The 16,057-nt window shown below is 25.2% G+C and overlaps 1 protein-coding gene across 2 annotated transcripts in view; it reads left to right on the top strand.

Moving 5' to 3' along the window:
- The window catches only part of toe1 (target of EGR1, exonuclease), a 46,183-nt gene that overhangs the window by 25,614 nt on the left and 4,512 nt on the right, over positions 1-16,057 (top strand). The window contains exon 12 of one of the 2 annotated variants that reach the window (XR_012050319.1): positions 14,413-14,692. The exons of the other annotated variant lie outside the window; for it this stretch is intronic. The gene's annotated coding sequence lies outside the window, so the exon portion shown is untranslated. Of the gene's footprint in view, positions 1-14,412; positions 14,693-16,057 lie in introns of those variants that run through there. 2 annotated transcript variants of the gene reach the window in all.

The raw sequence follows: 16,057 nt of genomic DNA, 5'->3' as shown, positions 1-16,057 counted from the left end.
TTTTAGAGGATCCAAACTCATAAAAGTGTTAAAAAGAGTCATATTATTATTATTATTGTTTTACTTACAAGGCTTTAATTGCTATAAATCAACTTCAAATCCATCCAATGCCATAAGTTTTATTTTTTTAATGTTTTATGTCATTTTTTTATATAGGAAAAACAAAAAATATGAAATATTTCCCCCCCCAAAAAATGTTCAGAGTGTAGTATTTAATGTGATGTAATTGGAGCCTTAAATAGGTCAATAATTAATAAAAAAAAAAGTTTTTCATTTATTATTTTTTGAGCAAATTTTTTTTAGAGGATCCAAACTCATAAACGTGTTAAAGAGTCATATTATTGGTATTTTTTTATTTTTACTTACAAGGCTTTAATTGCTATAGATCAACTTCAAATCCATCCAATGCCATAAGTTTTATTTTTTTTATCTTTTATGAAATTTCTTTATATAGGAAAAACAAAAAATATGAAATATTTCCCCCCCCAAAAAATGTTCAGAGTGTAGTATTTAATGTGAAGTAATTGGAGCCTTAAATAGGTCAATAATTAATAAAAAAAAAAAGTTTTTCATTTATTTTTTGAGCAAATTTTTTTTAGAGGATCCAAACTCATAAAAGTGTTAAAAAGAGTCATATTATTATTATTATTTGTTTTTACTTACAAGGCTTTAATTGCTATAGATCAACTTCAAATCCATCCAATGCCATAAGTTTTATTTTTTTTTATGTTTTATGTAATTTTTTTATATAGGAAAAACAAAAAATATGAAATATTTCCCCCCCAAAAAATGTTCAGAGTGTAGTATTTAACGTGAAGTAATTGGAGCCATAAATAGGTCAATAATTAATTTAAAAAATGTTTTTCATTTATTATTTTTTGAGCAATTTTTTTTTTTCGAGGATCCAAACTCATAAAAGTGTTAAAAAGAGTCATATTATTATTATTATTTGTTTTGTTTTTTTACTTACAAGGCTTTAAATGTTATAAATCAACTTCAAATCCATCCAATGCCATAAGTTTTATTTTTTTTAATGTTTTATGTCATTTCTTTATATAGGAAAAACAAAAAATATGAAATATTTCCCCCCCCAAAAAATGTTCAGAGTGTAGTATTTAATGTGAAGTAATTGGAGCCTTAAATAGGTCAATAATTAATAAAAAAAAAAAGTTTTTCATTTATTATTTTTTGAGCAAATTTTTTTTAGAGGATCCAAACTCATAAAAGTGTTAAAAAGAGTCATATTATTATTATTATTATTATTTGTTTTTACTTACAAGGCTTTAATTGCTATAGATCAACTTCAAATCCATCCAATGCCATAAGTTTTATTTTTTTAATGTTTTATGTCATTTTTTTATATAGGAAAAACAAAAAATATGAAATATTTCCCCCCCAAAAAAATGTTCAGAGTGTAGTATTTAATGTGATGTAATTGGAGCCTTAAATAGGTCAATAATTAATAAAAAAAAATGTTTTTCATTTATTATTTTTTGAGCACATTTTTTTAGAGGATCCAAACTCATAAAAGTGTTAAAGAGTCATATTATTGGTATTTTTTTATTTTTACTTACAAGGCTTTAATTGCTATAGATCAACTTCAAATCCATCCAATGCCATAAGTTTTATTTTTTTTAATGTTTTATGTCATTTTTTTAATAGGAAAAACAACAAATATGAAATACCCCCCCCCCCCCCCCCCCCCCCCCCAAAAAAATGTTCAGAGTGTAGTATTTAATGTGAAGTAATTGGAGCCTTAAATAGGTCAATAAATAATAAAAATAATATTTTTCATTTATTATTTTTTGAGCAAATTTTTTTTAGAGGATCCAAACTCATAAAAGTGTTAAAAAGAGTCATATTATTATTATTATTTGTTTTTACTTACAAGGCTTTAATTGCTATAGATCAACTTCAAATCCATCCAGTGCCATAAGTTTTTTTTTTTTTTTTATGTTTTATGTCATTTTTTTAATAGGAAAAACAAAAAATATGAAATATTTCCCCCCCCCCAAAAATGTTCAGAGTGTAGTATTTAACGTGAAGTAATTGGAGCCATAAATAGGTCAATAATTAATTTAAAAAATGTTTTTCATTTATTATTTTTTGAGCAATTTTTTTTTTTCGAGGATCCAAACTCATAAAAGTGTTAAAAAGAGTCATATTATTATTATTATTTGTTTTTACTTACAAGGCTTTAATTGCTATAGATCAACTTCAAATCCATCCAATGCCATAAGTTATATTTTTTTTATGTTTTATGTAATTTTTTTATATAGGAAAAACAAAAAATATGAAATATTCCCCCCCCCCCAAAAAATGTTCAGAGTGTAGTATTTAATGTGATGTAATTGGAGCCTTAAATAGGTCAATAATTAATAAAAAAAAAAGTTTTTCATTTCATATTTTTTGAGCAAATTTTTTTTAGAGGATCCAAACTCATAAAAGTGTTAAAGAGTCATATTATTGGTATTTTTTTTATTTTTACTTACAAGACTTTAATTGCTATAGATCAACTTCAAATCCATCCAATGCCATAAGTTTTTTTTATTTTTTTTTATGTTTTATGTCATTTTTTTAATAGGAAAAACAACAAATATGAAATACCCCCCCCCCCCAAAAAAAATGTTCAGAGTGTAGTATTTAATGTGAAGTAATTGGAGCCTTAAATAGGTCAATAAATAATAAAAATAATATTTTTCATTTATTATTTTTTGAGCAAATTTTTTTTAGAGGATCCAAACTCATAAAAGTGTTAAAAAGAGTCATATTATTATTATTATTTGTTTTTACTTACAAGGCTTTAATTGCTATAGATCAACTTCAAATCCATCCAGTGCCATAAGTTTTTTTTTTTTTTTTATGTTTTATGTCATTTTTTTAATAGGAAAAACAAAAAATATGAAATATTTCCCCCCCCCCAAAAATGTTCAGAGTGTAGTATTTAACGTGAAGTAATTGGAGCCATAAATAGGTCAATAATTAATTTAAAAAATGTTTTTCATTTATTATTTTTTGAGCAATTTTTTTTTTTCGAGGATCCAAACTCATAAAAGTGTTAAAAAGAGTCATATTATTATTATTATTTGTTTTTACTTACAAGGCTTTAATTGCTATAGATCAACTTCAAATCCATCCAATGCCATAAGTTATATTTTTTTTATGTTTTATGTAATTTTTTTATATAGGAAAAACAAAAAATATGAAATATTCCCCCCCCCCCAAAAAATGTTCAGAGTGTAGTATTTAATGTGATGTAATTGGAGCCTTAAATAGGTCAATAATTAATAAAAAAAAAAGTTTTTCATTTCATATTTTTTGAGCAAATTTTTTTTAGAGGATCCAAACTCATAAAAGTGTTAAAGAGTCATATTATTGGTATTTTTTTTATTTTTACTTACAAGACTTTAATTGCTATAGATCAACTTCAAATCCATCCAATGCCATAAGTTTTTTTTATTTTTTTTTATGTTTTATGTCATTTTTTTAATAGGAAAAACAACAAATATGAAATACCCCCCCCCCCCAAAAAAATGTTCAGAGTGTAGTATTTAATGTGAAGTAATTGGAGCCTTAAATAGGTCAATAAATAATAAAAATAATATTTTTCATTTATTATTTTTTGAGCAAATTTTTTTTAGAGGATCCAAACTCATAAAAGTGTTAAAAAGAGTCATATTATTATTATTATTTGTTTTTACTTACAAGGCTTTAATTGCTATGGATCAACTTCAAATCCATCCAGTGCCATAAGTTTTTGTTTTTTTTAATGTTTTATGTCATTTTTTTAATAGGAAAAACAACAAATATGAAATATTTCCCCCCCCAAAAAATGTTCAGAGTGTAGTATTTAATGTGAAGTAATTGGAGCCTTAAATAGGTCAATAATTAATAAAAAAAAAAAGGTTTTCATTTATTATTTTTGAGCAAATTTTTTTTAGAGGATCCAAACTCATAAAAGTGTTAAAAAGAGTCATATTATTATTATTATTTGTTTTTACTTACAAGGCTTTAATTGCTATAGATCAACTTCAAATCCATCCAATGCCATAAGTTTTATTTTTTTTAATGTTTTATGTCATTTTTTTAATAGGAAAAACAACAAATATGAAATACCCCCCCCTCCCCCCCAAAAAAATGTTCAGAGTGTAGTATTTAATGTGAAGTAATTGGAGCCTTAAATAGGTCAATAAATAATAAAAAGAATATTTTTCATTTATTATTTTTTTAGCAAATTTTTTTTAGAGGATCCAAACTCATAAAAGTGTTAAAAAGAGTCATATTATTATTATTATTTGTTTTTACTTACAAGGCTTTAATTGCTATAGATCAACTTCAAATCCATCCAGTGCCATAAGTTTTATTTATTTTTAATGTTTTATGTCATTTTTTTAATAGGATAAACAAAAAATATGAAATATTTCTCCCCCAAAAAATGTTCAGAGTGTAGTATTTAACGTGAAGTAATTGGAGCCATAAATAGGTCAATAATTAATTTAAAAAATGTTTTTCATTTATTATTTTTTGAGCAATTTTTTTTTTTCGAGGATCCAAACTCATAAAAGTGTTAAAAAGAGTCATATTATTATTATTATTTGTTTTTTTTTACTTACAAGGCTTTAAATGCTATAAATCAACTTCAAATCCATCCAATGCCATAAGTTTTATTTTTTTTTATGTTTTATGTCATTTCTTTATATAGGAAAAACAAAAAATATGAAATATTTCCCCCCCCAAAAAATATTCAGAGTGTAGTATTTAATGTGAAGTAATTGGAGCCTTAAATAGGTCAATAATTAATAAAAAAAAAAGTTTTTCATTTATTATTTTTTGAGCAAATTTTTTTTAGAGGATCCAAACTCATAAAAGTGTTAAAAAGAGTCATATTATTATTATTATTTGTTTTGACTTACAAGGCTTTACTTGCTATAGATCAACTTCAAATCCATCCAATGCCATAAGTTTTTTTTTTTTTTTTATGTTTTATGTCATTTTTTTTATAAAGGAAAAACAAAAAATATGAAATATTTCCCCCCCCCAAAAAATGTTCAGAGTGTAGTATTTAATGTGATGTAATTGGAGCCTTAAATAGGTCAATAATTAATTAAAAAAATGTTTTTCATTTATTATTTTTTGAGCAAATTTTTTTTAGAGGATCCAAACTCATAAAAGTGTTAAAGAGTCATATTATTGGTATTTTTTTATTTTTACTTACAAGGCTTTAATTGCTATAGATCAACTTCAAATCCATCCAATGCCACAAGTTTTATTTTTTTTAATGTTTTATGTCATTTTTTTAATAGGAAAAACAACAAATATGAAATACCCCCCCCCCCCCCCCAAAAAAAAATGTTCAGAGTGTAGTATTTAATGTGAAGTAATTGGAGCCTTAAATAGGTCAATAAATAATAAAAATAATATTTTTCATTTATTATTTTTTGAGCAAATTTTTTTCGAGGATCCAAACTCATAAAAGTGTTAAAAAGAGTCATATTATTATTATTATTTGTTTTTTTTACTTACAAGGCTTTAAATGCTATAAATCAACTTCAAATCCATCCAATGCCATAAGTTTTATTTTTTTTTATGTTTTATGTCATTTCTTTATATAGGAAAAACAAAAAATATGAAATATTTCCCCCCCAAAAAAATATTCAGTGTAGTATTTAATGTGAAGTAATTGGAGCCTTAAATAGGTCAATAATTAATTTAAAAAAAAAGTTTTTCATTTATTATTTTTTGAGCAAATTTTTTTTAGAGGATCCAAACTCATAAAAGTGTTAAAAAGAGTCATATTATTATTATTATTTGTTTTTACTTACAAGGCTTTAATTGCTATAGATCAACTTCAAATCCATCCAATGCCATAAGTTTTATTTTTTTTAATGTTTTATGTCATTTTTTTATATAGGAAAAACAAAAAATATGAAATATTTCCCCCCCCAAAAAATGTTCAGAGTGTAGTATTTAATGTGATGTAATTGGAGCCTTAAATAGGTCAATAATTAATAAAAAAAAATGTTTTTCATTAATTATTTTTTGAGCAAATTTTTTTTAGAGGATCCAAACTCATAAAAGTGTTAGAGTCATATTATTGGTATTTTTTTATTTTTACTTACAAGGCTTTAATTGCTATAGATCAACTTCAAATCCATCCAATGCCATAAGTTTTATTTTTTTTAATGTTTTATGTCATTTTTTTAATAGGAAAAACAACAAATATGAAATACCCCCCCCCCCCCCCCCCCAAAAAAAATGTTCAGAGTGTAGTATTTAATGTGAAGTAATTGGAGCCTTAAATAGGTCAATAAATAATAAAAATAATATTTTTCATTTATTATTTTTTGAGCAAATTTTTTTTAGAGGATCCAAACTCATAAAAGTGTTAAAAAGAGTCATATTATTATTATTATTTGTTTTTACTTACAAGGCTTTAATTGCTATAGATCAACTTCAAATCCATCCAGTGCCATAAGTTTTTTTTTTTTTTTTATGTTTTATGTCATTTTTTTAATAGGAAAAACAAAAAATATGAAATATTTCCCCCCCCCCAAAAAATGTTCAGAGTGTAGTATTTAACGTGAAGTAATTGGAGCCATAAATAGGTCAATAATTAATTTAAAAAATGTTTTTCATTTATTATTTTTTGAGCAATTTTTTTTTTTCGAGGATCCAAACTCATAAAAGTGTTAAAAAGAGTCATATTATTATTATTATTATTTGTTTTTACTTACAAGGCTTTAATTGCTATAGATCAACTTCAAATCCATCCAATGCCATAAGTTATATTTTTTTTATGTTTTATGTAATTTTTTTATATAGGAAAAACAAAAAATATGAAATATTCCCCCCCCCCCCCAAAAAATGTTCAGAGTGTAGTATTTAATGTGATGTAATTGGAGCCTTAAATAGGTCAATAATTAATAAAAAAAAAAGTTTTTCATTTCATATTTTTTGAGCAAATTTTTTTTAGAGGATCCAAACTCATGAAAGTGTTAAAGAGTCATATTATTGGTATTTTTTTTATTTTTACTTACAAGACTTTAATTGCTATAGATCAACTTCAAATCCATCCAATGCCATAAGTTTTTTTTATTTTTTTTTATGTTTTATGTCATTTTTTTAATAGGAAAAACAACAAATATGAAATACCCCCCCCCCAAAAAAAATGTTCAGAGTGTAGTATTTAATGTGAAGTAATTGGAGCCTTAAATAGGTCAATAAATAATAAAAATAATATTTTTCATTTATTATTTTTTGAGCAAATTTTTTTTAGAGGATCCAAACTCATAAAAGTGTTAAAAAGAGTCATATTATTATTATTATTTGTTTTTACTTACAAGGCTTTAATTGCTATGGATCAACTTCAAATCCATCCAGTGCCATAAGTTTTTGTTTTTTTTAATGTTTTATGTCATTTTTTTAATAGGAAAAACAACAAATATGAAATATTTCCCCCCCCAAAAAATGTTCAGAGTGTAGTATTTAATGTGAAGTAATTGGAGCCTTAAATAGGTCAATAATTAATAATAAAAAAAAAGGTTTTCATTTATTATTTTTGAGCAAATTTTTTTTAGAGGATCCAAACTCATAAAAGTGTTAAAAAGAGTCATATTATTATTATTATTTGTTTTTACTTACAAGGCTTTAATTGCTATAGATCAACTTCAAATCCATCCAATGCCATAAGTTTTATTTTTTTTAATGTTTTATGTCATTTTTTTAATAGGAAAAACAACAAATATGAAATACCCCCCCCTCCCCCCCAAAAAAATGTTCAGAGTGTAGTATTTAATGTGAAGTAATTGGAGCCTTAAATAGGTCAATAAATAATAAAAAGAATATTTTTCATTTATTATTTTTTTAGCAAATTTTTTTTAGAGGATCCAAACTCATAAAAGTGTTAAAAAGAGTCATATTATTATTATTATTTGTTTTTACTTACAAGGCTTTAATTGCTATAGATCAACTTCAAATCCATCCAGTGCCATAAGTTTTATTTATTTTTAATGTTTTATGTCATTTTTTTAATAGGATAAACAAAAAATATGAAATATTTCTCCCCCAAAAAATGTTCAGAGTGTAGTATTTAACGTGAAGTAATTGGAGCCATAAATAGGTCAATAATTAATTAAAAAAATGTTTTTCATTTATTATTTTTTGAGCAATTTTTTTTTTTCGAGGATCCAAACTCATAAAAGTGTTAAAAAGAGTCATATTATTATTATTATTTGTTTTTTTTTACTTACAAGGCTTTAAATGCTATAAATCAACTTCAAATCCATCCAATGCCATAAGTTTTATTTTTTTTTATGTTTTATGTCATTTCTTTATATAGGAAAAACAAAAAATATGAAATATTTCCCCCCCCAAAAAATATTCAGAGTGTAGTATTTAATGTGAAGTAATTGGAGCCTTAAATAGGTCAATAATTAATAAAAAAAAAAGTTTTTCATTTATTATTTTTTGAGCAAATTTTTTTTAGAGGATCCAAACTCATAAAAGTGTTAAAAAGAGTCATATTATTATTATTATTTGTTTTGACTTACAAGGCTTTACTTGCTATAGATCAACTTCAAATCCATCCAATGCCATAAGTTTTTTTTTTTTTTTATGTTTTATGTCATTTTTTTTATAAAGGAAAAACAAAAAATATGAAATATTTCCCCCCCCCAAAAAATGTTCAGAGTGTAGTATTTAATGTGATGTAATTGGAGCCTTAAATAGGTCAATAATTAATTAAAAAAATGTTTTTCATTTATTATTTTTTGAGCAAATTTTTTTTAGAGGATCCAAACTCATAAAAGTGTTAAAGAGTCATATTATTGGTATTTTTTTATTTTTACTTACAAGGCTTTAATTGCTATAGATCAACTTCAAATCCATCCAATGCCACAAGTTTTATTTTTTTTAATGTTTTATGTCATTTTTTTAATAGGAAAAACAACAAATATGAAATACCCCCCCCCCCCCCAAAAAAAAAATGTTCAGAGTGTAGTATTTAATGTGAAGTAATTGGAGCCTTAAATAGGTCAATAAATAATAAAAATAATATTTTTCATTTATTATTTTTTGAGCAAATTTTTTTCGAGGATCCAAACTCATAAAAGTGTTAAAAAGAGTCATATTATTATTATTATTTGTTTTTTTTACTTACAAGGCTTTAAATGCTATAAATCAACTTCAAATCCATCCAATGCCATAAGTTTTTTTTTTTTTTATGTTTTATGTCATTTCTTTATATAGGAAAAACAAAAAATATGAAATATTTCCCCCCCAAAAAAATATTCAGTGTAGTATTTAATGTGAAGTAATTGGAGCCTTAAATAGGTCAATAATTAATTTAAAAAAAAAGTATTTCATTTATTATTTTTTGAGCAAATTTTTTTTAGAGGATCCAAACTCATAAAAGTGTTAAAAAGAGTCATATTATTATTATTATTTGTTTTTACTTACAAGGCTTTAATTGCTATAGATCAACTTCAAATCCATCCAATGCCATAAGTTTTATTTTTTTTAATGTTTTATGTCATTTTTTTATATAGGAAAAACAAAAAATATGAAATATTTCCCCCCCCAAAACATGTTCAGAGTGTAGTATTTAATGTGATGTAATTGGAGCCTTAAATAGGTCAATAATTAATAAAAAAAAATGTTTTTCATTAATTATTTTTTGAGCAAATTTTTTTTAGAGGATCCAAACTCATAAAAGTGTTAAAAAGAGTCATATTATTATTATTATTTGTTTTTACTTACAAGGCTTTAATTGCTATAGATCAACTTCAAATCCATCCAATGCCATAAGTTTTATTTTTTTTAATGTTTTATGTCATTTTTTTAATAGGAAAAACAACAAATATGAAATACCCCCCCCCCCCCCCAAAAAAATGTTCAGAGTGTAGTATTTAATGTGAAGTAATTGGAGCCTTAAATAGGTCAATAAATAATAAAAATAATATTTTTCATTTATTATTTTTGAGCAAATTTTTTTTAGAGGATCCAAACTCATAAAAGTGTTAAAAAGAGTCATATTATTATTATTATTTGTTTTTACTTACAAGGCTTTAATTGCTATAGATCAACTTCAAATCCATCCAGTGCCATAAGTTTTTTTTTTATTTTTATGTTTTATGTCATTTTTTTAATAGGAAAAACAAAAAATATGAAATATTTCCCCCCCCCCAAAAAATGTTCAGAGTGTAGTATTTAACGTGAAGTAATTGGAGCCATAAATAGGTCAATAATTAATTTAAAAAATGTTTTTCATTTATTATTTTTTGAGCAATTTTTTTTTTTTGAGGATCCAAACTCATAAAAGTGTTAAAAAGAGTCATATTATTATTATTATTTGTTTTTACTTACAAGGCTTTAATTGCTATAGATCAACTTCAAATCCATCCAATGCCATAAGTTATATTTTTTTTATGTTTTATGTAATTTTTTTATATAGGAAAAACAAAAAATATGAAATATTCCCCCCCCCCAAAAAATGCTCAGAGTGTAGTATTTAATGTGATGTAATTGGAGCCTTAAATAGGTCAATAATTAATAAAAAAAAAAGTTTTTCATTTCATATTTTTTGAGCAAATTTTTTTTAGAGGATCCAAACTCATAAAAGTGTTAGAGTCATATTATTGGTATTTTTTTATTTTTACTTACAAGACTTTAATTGCTATAGATCAACTTCAAATCCATCCAATGCCATAAGTTTTTTTTTTTTTTTTTATGTTTTATGTCATTTTTTTAATAGGAAAAACAACAAATATGAAATACCCCCCCCCCCCCCCCAAAAAAAAATGTTCAGAGTGTAGTATTTAATGTGAAGTAATTGGAGCCTTAAATAGGTCAATAAATAATAAAAATAATATTTTTCATTTATTATTTTTTGAGCAAATTTTTTTTAGAGGATCCAAACTCATAAAAGTGTTAAAAAGAGTCATATTATTATTATTATTTGTTTTTACTTACAAGGCTTTAATTGCTATGGATCAACTTCAAATCCATCCAGTGCCATAAGTTTTTTTTTTTTTTTTATGTTTTATGTCATTTTTTTAATAGGAAAAACAACAAATATGAAATACCCCCCCCCCCCCAAAAAAAAATGTTCAGAGTGTAGTATTTAATGTGAAGTAATTGGAGCCTTAAATAGGTCAATAAATAATAAAAAAGAATATTTTTCATTTATTATTTTTTGAGCAAATTTTTTTTAAGAGGATCCAAACTCATAAAAGTGTTTAAAAAGAGTCATATTATTATTATTATTATTATTATTTTTTTTTTTTACTTACAAGGCTTTAAATGCTATAAATCAACTTCAAATCCATCCAATGCCATAAGTTTTATTTTTTTTAATGTTTTATGTCATTTCTTTATATAGGAAAAACAAAAAATATGAAATATTTCCCCCCCCAAAAAATGTTCAGAGTGTAGTATTTAATGTGAAGTAATTGGAGCCTTAAATAGGTCAATAATTAATAAAAAAAAAAAAAGGTTTTCATTTAATATTTTTGAGCAAATTTTTTTTAGAGGATCCAAACTCATAAAAGTGTTAAAAAGAGTCATATTATTATTATTATTTGTTTTTACTTACAAGGCTTTAATTGCTATAGATCAACTTCAAATCCATCCAATGCCATAAGTTTTATTTTTTTTAATGTTTTATGTCATTTTTTTAATAGGAAAAACAACAAATATGAAATACCCCCCCCCCCCCCCCCCCCCAAAAAAATGTTCAGAGTGTAGTATTTAACGTGAAGTAATTGGAGCCATAAATAGGTCAATAATTAATTTAAAAAATGTTTTTCATTTATTATTTTTTGAGCAATTTTTTTTTTTCGAGGATCCAAACTCATAAAAGTGTTAAAAAGAGTCATATTATTATTATTATTTGTTTTTTTTTTACTTACAAGGCTTTAAATGCTATAAATCAACTTCAAATCCATCCAATGCCATAAGTTTTATTTTTTTTTATGTTTTATGTCATTTCTTTATATAGGAAAAACAAAAAATATGAAATATTTCCCCCCCCAAAAAATATTCAGAGTGTAGTATTTAATGTGAAGTAATTGGAGCCTTAAATAGGTCAATAATTAATAAAAAAAAAAGTTTTTCATTTATTATTTTTTGAGCAAATTTTTTTTAGAGGATCCAAACTCATAAAAGTGTTAAAAAGAGTCATATTATTATTATTATTATTTGTTTTGACTTACAAGGCTTTACTTGCTATAGATCAACTTCAAATCCATCCAATGCCATAAGTTTAATTTTTTTTTATGTTTTATGTCATTTTTTTTATAAAGGAAAAACAAAAAATATGAAATATTTCCCCCCCCCAAAAAATGTTCAGAGTGTAGTATTTAATGTGATGTAATTGGAGCCTTAAATAGGTCAATAATTAATAAAAAAAATGTTTTTCATTTATTATTTTTTGAGCAAATTTTTTTCGAGGATCCAAACTCATAAAAGTGTTAAAAAGAGTCATATTATTATTATTATTTGTTTTTTTTACTTACAAGGCTTTAAATGCTATAAATCAACTTCAAATCCATCCAATGCCATAAGTTTTATTTTTTTTAATGTTTTATGTCATTTCTTTATATAGGAAAAACAAAAAATATGAAATATTTCCCCCCCCAAAAAATGTTCAGAGTGTAGTATTTAATGTGAAGTAATTGGAGCCTTAAATAGGTCAATAATTAATTTAAAAAAAAAGTTTTTCATTTATTATTTTTTGAGCAAATTTTTTTTAGAGGATCCAAACTCATAAAAGTGTTAAAAAGAGTCATATTATTATTATTATTTGTTTTTACTTACAAGGCTTTAATTGCTATAGATCAACTTCAAATCCATCCAATGCCATAAGTTTTATTTTTTTTAATGTTTTATGTCATTTTTTTATATAGGAAAAACAAAAAATATGAAATATTTCCCCCCCCAAAAAATGTTCAGAGTGTAGTATTTAATGTGATGTAATTGGAGCCTTAAATAGGTCAATAATTAATTAAAAAAATGTTTTTCATTTATTATTTTTTGAGCAAATTTTTTTTAGAGGATCCAAACTCATAAAAGTGTTAGAGTCATATTATTGGTATTTTTTTATTTTTACTTACAAGGCTTTAATTGCTATAGATCAACTTCAAATCCATCCAATGCCATAAGTTTTATTTTTTTTTATGTTTTATGTCATTTTTTTAATAGGAAAAACAACAAATATGAAATACCCCCCCCCCCCCCCAAAAAAATGTTCAGAGTGTAGTATTTAATGTGAAGTAATTGGAGCCTTAAATAGGTCAATAAATAATAAAAATAATAGTTTTCATTTATTATTTTTTGAGCAAATTTTTTTTAGAGGATCCAAACTCATAAAAGTGTTAAAAAGAGTCATATTATTATTATTATTTGTTTTTACTTACAAGGCTTTAATTGCTATAGATCAACTTCAAATCCATCCAATGCCATAAGTTTTATTTTTTTTAATGTTTTATGTCATTTTTTTAATAGGAAAAACAAAAAATATGAAATATTTCCCCCCCCCAAAAAAATGTTCAGAGTGTAGTATTTAACGTGAAGTAATTGGAGCCATAAATAGGTCAATAATTAATTTAAAAAATGTTTTTCATTTTTTATTTTTTGAGCAATTTTTTTTTTTCGAGGATCCAAACTCATAAAAGTGTTAAAAAGAGTCATATTATTATTATTATTTGTTTTTACTTACAAGGCTTTAATTGCTATAGATCAACTTCAAATCCATCCAGTGCCATAAGTTTTATTTTTTTTTATGTTTTATGTAATTTTTTTATATAGGAAAAACAAAAAATATGAAATATTCCCCCCCCCCAAAAAAATGTTCAGAGTGTAGTATTTAATGTGAAGTAATTTGAGCCTTAAATAGGTCAATAAATAATAAAAAAGAATATTTTTCATTTATTATTTTTTGAGCAAATTTTTTTTAAGAGGATCCAAACTCATAAAAGTGTTAAAAAAAGAGTCATATTATTATTATTATTATTCTTTTTTTTTTTTTACTTACAAGGCTTTAAATGCTATAAATCAACTTCAAATCCATCCAATGCCATAAGTTTTATTTTTTTTTATGTTTTATGTCATTTCTTTATATAGGAAAAACAAAAAATATGAAATATTTCCCCCCCCAAAAAATGTTCAGAGTGTAGTATTTAATGTGAAGTAATTGGAGCCTTAAATAGGTCAATCATTAATTAAAAAAAAAGTTTTTCATTTATTATTTTTTGAGCAAATTTTTTTTAGAGGATCCAAACTCATAAAAGTGAGTCATATTATTATTATTATTATTTGTTTTTACTTACAAGGCTTTAATTTTTATAGATCAACTTCAAATCCATCCAATGCCATAAGTTTTATTTTTTTTAATGTTTTATGTCATTTTTTTAATAGGAAAAACAAAAAATATGAAATATTTCCCCAAACCATCACCCAACCATGCAAATATTGCATTTCCTTTGGAAATCGAGGTCCCAGAGTCTGGAGGAAGACAGGAGAGGCACAGGATCCACGTTGCCTGAAGTCTAGTGTAAAGTTTCCACCATCAGTGATGGTTTGGGGTGCCATGTCATCTGCTGGTGTCGGTCCACTCTGTTTCCTGAGATCCAGGGTCAACGCAGCCGTCTACCAGCAAGTTTTAGAGCACTTCATGCTTCCTGCTGCTGACCTGCTCTATGGAGATGGAGATTTCAAGTTCCAACAGGACTTGGCGCCTGCACACAGCGCAAAATCTACCCGTGCCTGGTTTACGGACCATGGTATTTCTGTTCTAAATTGGCCCGCCAACTCCCCTGACCTTAGCCCCATAGAAAATCTGTGGGGTATTGTGAAAAGGAAGATGCAGAATGCCAGACCCAAAAACGCAGAAGAGTTGAAGGCCACTATCAGAGCAACCTGGGCTCTCATAACACCTGAGCAGTGCCAGAAACTCATCGACTCCATGCCACGCCGCATTAACACAGTAATTGAGGCAAAAGGAGCTCCAACCAAGTATTGAGTATTGTACATGCTCATATTTTTCATTTTCATACTTTTCAGTTGGCCAACATTTCTAAAAATCCCTTTTTTGTATTAGCCTTAAGTAATATTCTAATTTTGTGACACACGGAATTTTGGATTTTCATTTGTTGCCACTTCAAATCATCAAAATTAAATGAAATAAACATTTGAATGCATCAGTCTGTGTGCAATGAATAAATATAATGTACAAGTTACACCTTTTGAATGCAATTACTGAAATAAATCAAGTTTTTCAAAATGTTCAAATTTACTGGCTTTTACGTGTATATATATATATATTTTTTTACCTACAAGGCTTTAATAGCTATAGATCAACTTCAAATCCATCCAATGCCATAAGTTTTTTTTTTTTTAATGTTTTATGTCATTTTTTTAATAGGAAAAACAAAAAATATGAAATACCCCCCCCCCGCCCCCCCCCAAAAAAAATGTTCAGAGTGGAATATTTCATGTGAAGTAATTGGAGCCTTAAATGGGTCAATATTTAATTAAAACAACGTTTTGATTAATTATTTTTTGAGAAAAAAAAATGTTGATGATCCAAACTCATAAAAGTGTGTAAAGAGTCATAATTGCCGAAAAAAAACCTCATACACATTTATAACCAAGTGTTATTTAAAAATGTAAATATAATAAATAAATAGCCCCGCATTATACTTTCTTGGCAGAATAAGAACTGTGTGTAACAACATTGTACTGTATTAATATTATTTTTATTTGAATGTTTGTGTTTGTTTATCGTCTGCCGTTTTTTAAAATTTTGTAATAGCTTTTGTTGTTTCTTCACAACGTGTGCTGCGCGCGTCACGTCCGGTTTGTGTGACGTCACGCATTTTCACTTCCTGTTGTGATATTGCCTCGGGTAAACAAAAAATTGAAAATGAATTTTACCTTTGCAACCTCATTACACTATTGGCTAAGTTTTATATTCATAAATGTAAGTTTCTCAATACCAGACCTGTCTTTTATGCCTTAATAATAATTAGAACTCTACATTAAAACACTCTCTACCTCTAAC

This window comes from Nerophis lumbriciformis, linkage group LG03 (assembly GCF_033978685.3).
Source record: "Nerophis lumbriciformis linkage group LG03, RoL_Nlum_v2.1, whole genome shotgun sequence".
In the NCBI taxonomy this organism is placed as follows: Eukaryota; Metazoa; Chordata; class Actinopteri; order Syngnathiformes; family Syngnathidae; genus Nerophis; species Nerophis lumbriciformis.
Note: the sequence above shows the minus strand (reverse complement) of the source record. Positions and strands in the feature narration are given on the sequence as shown.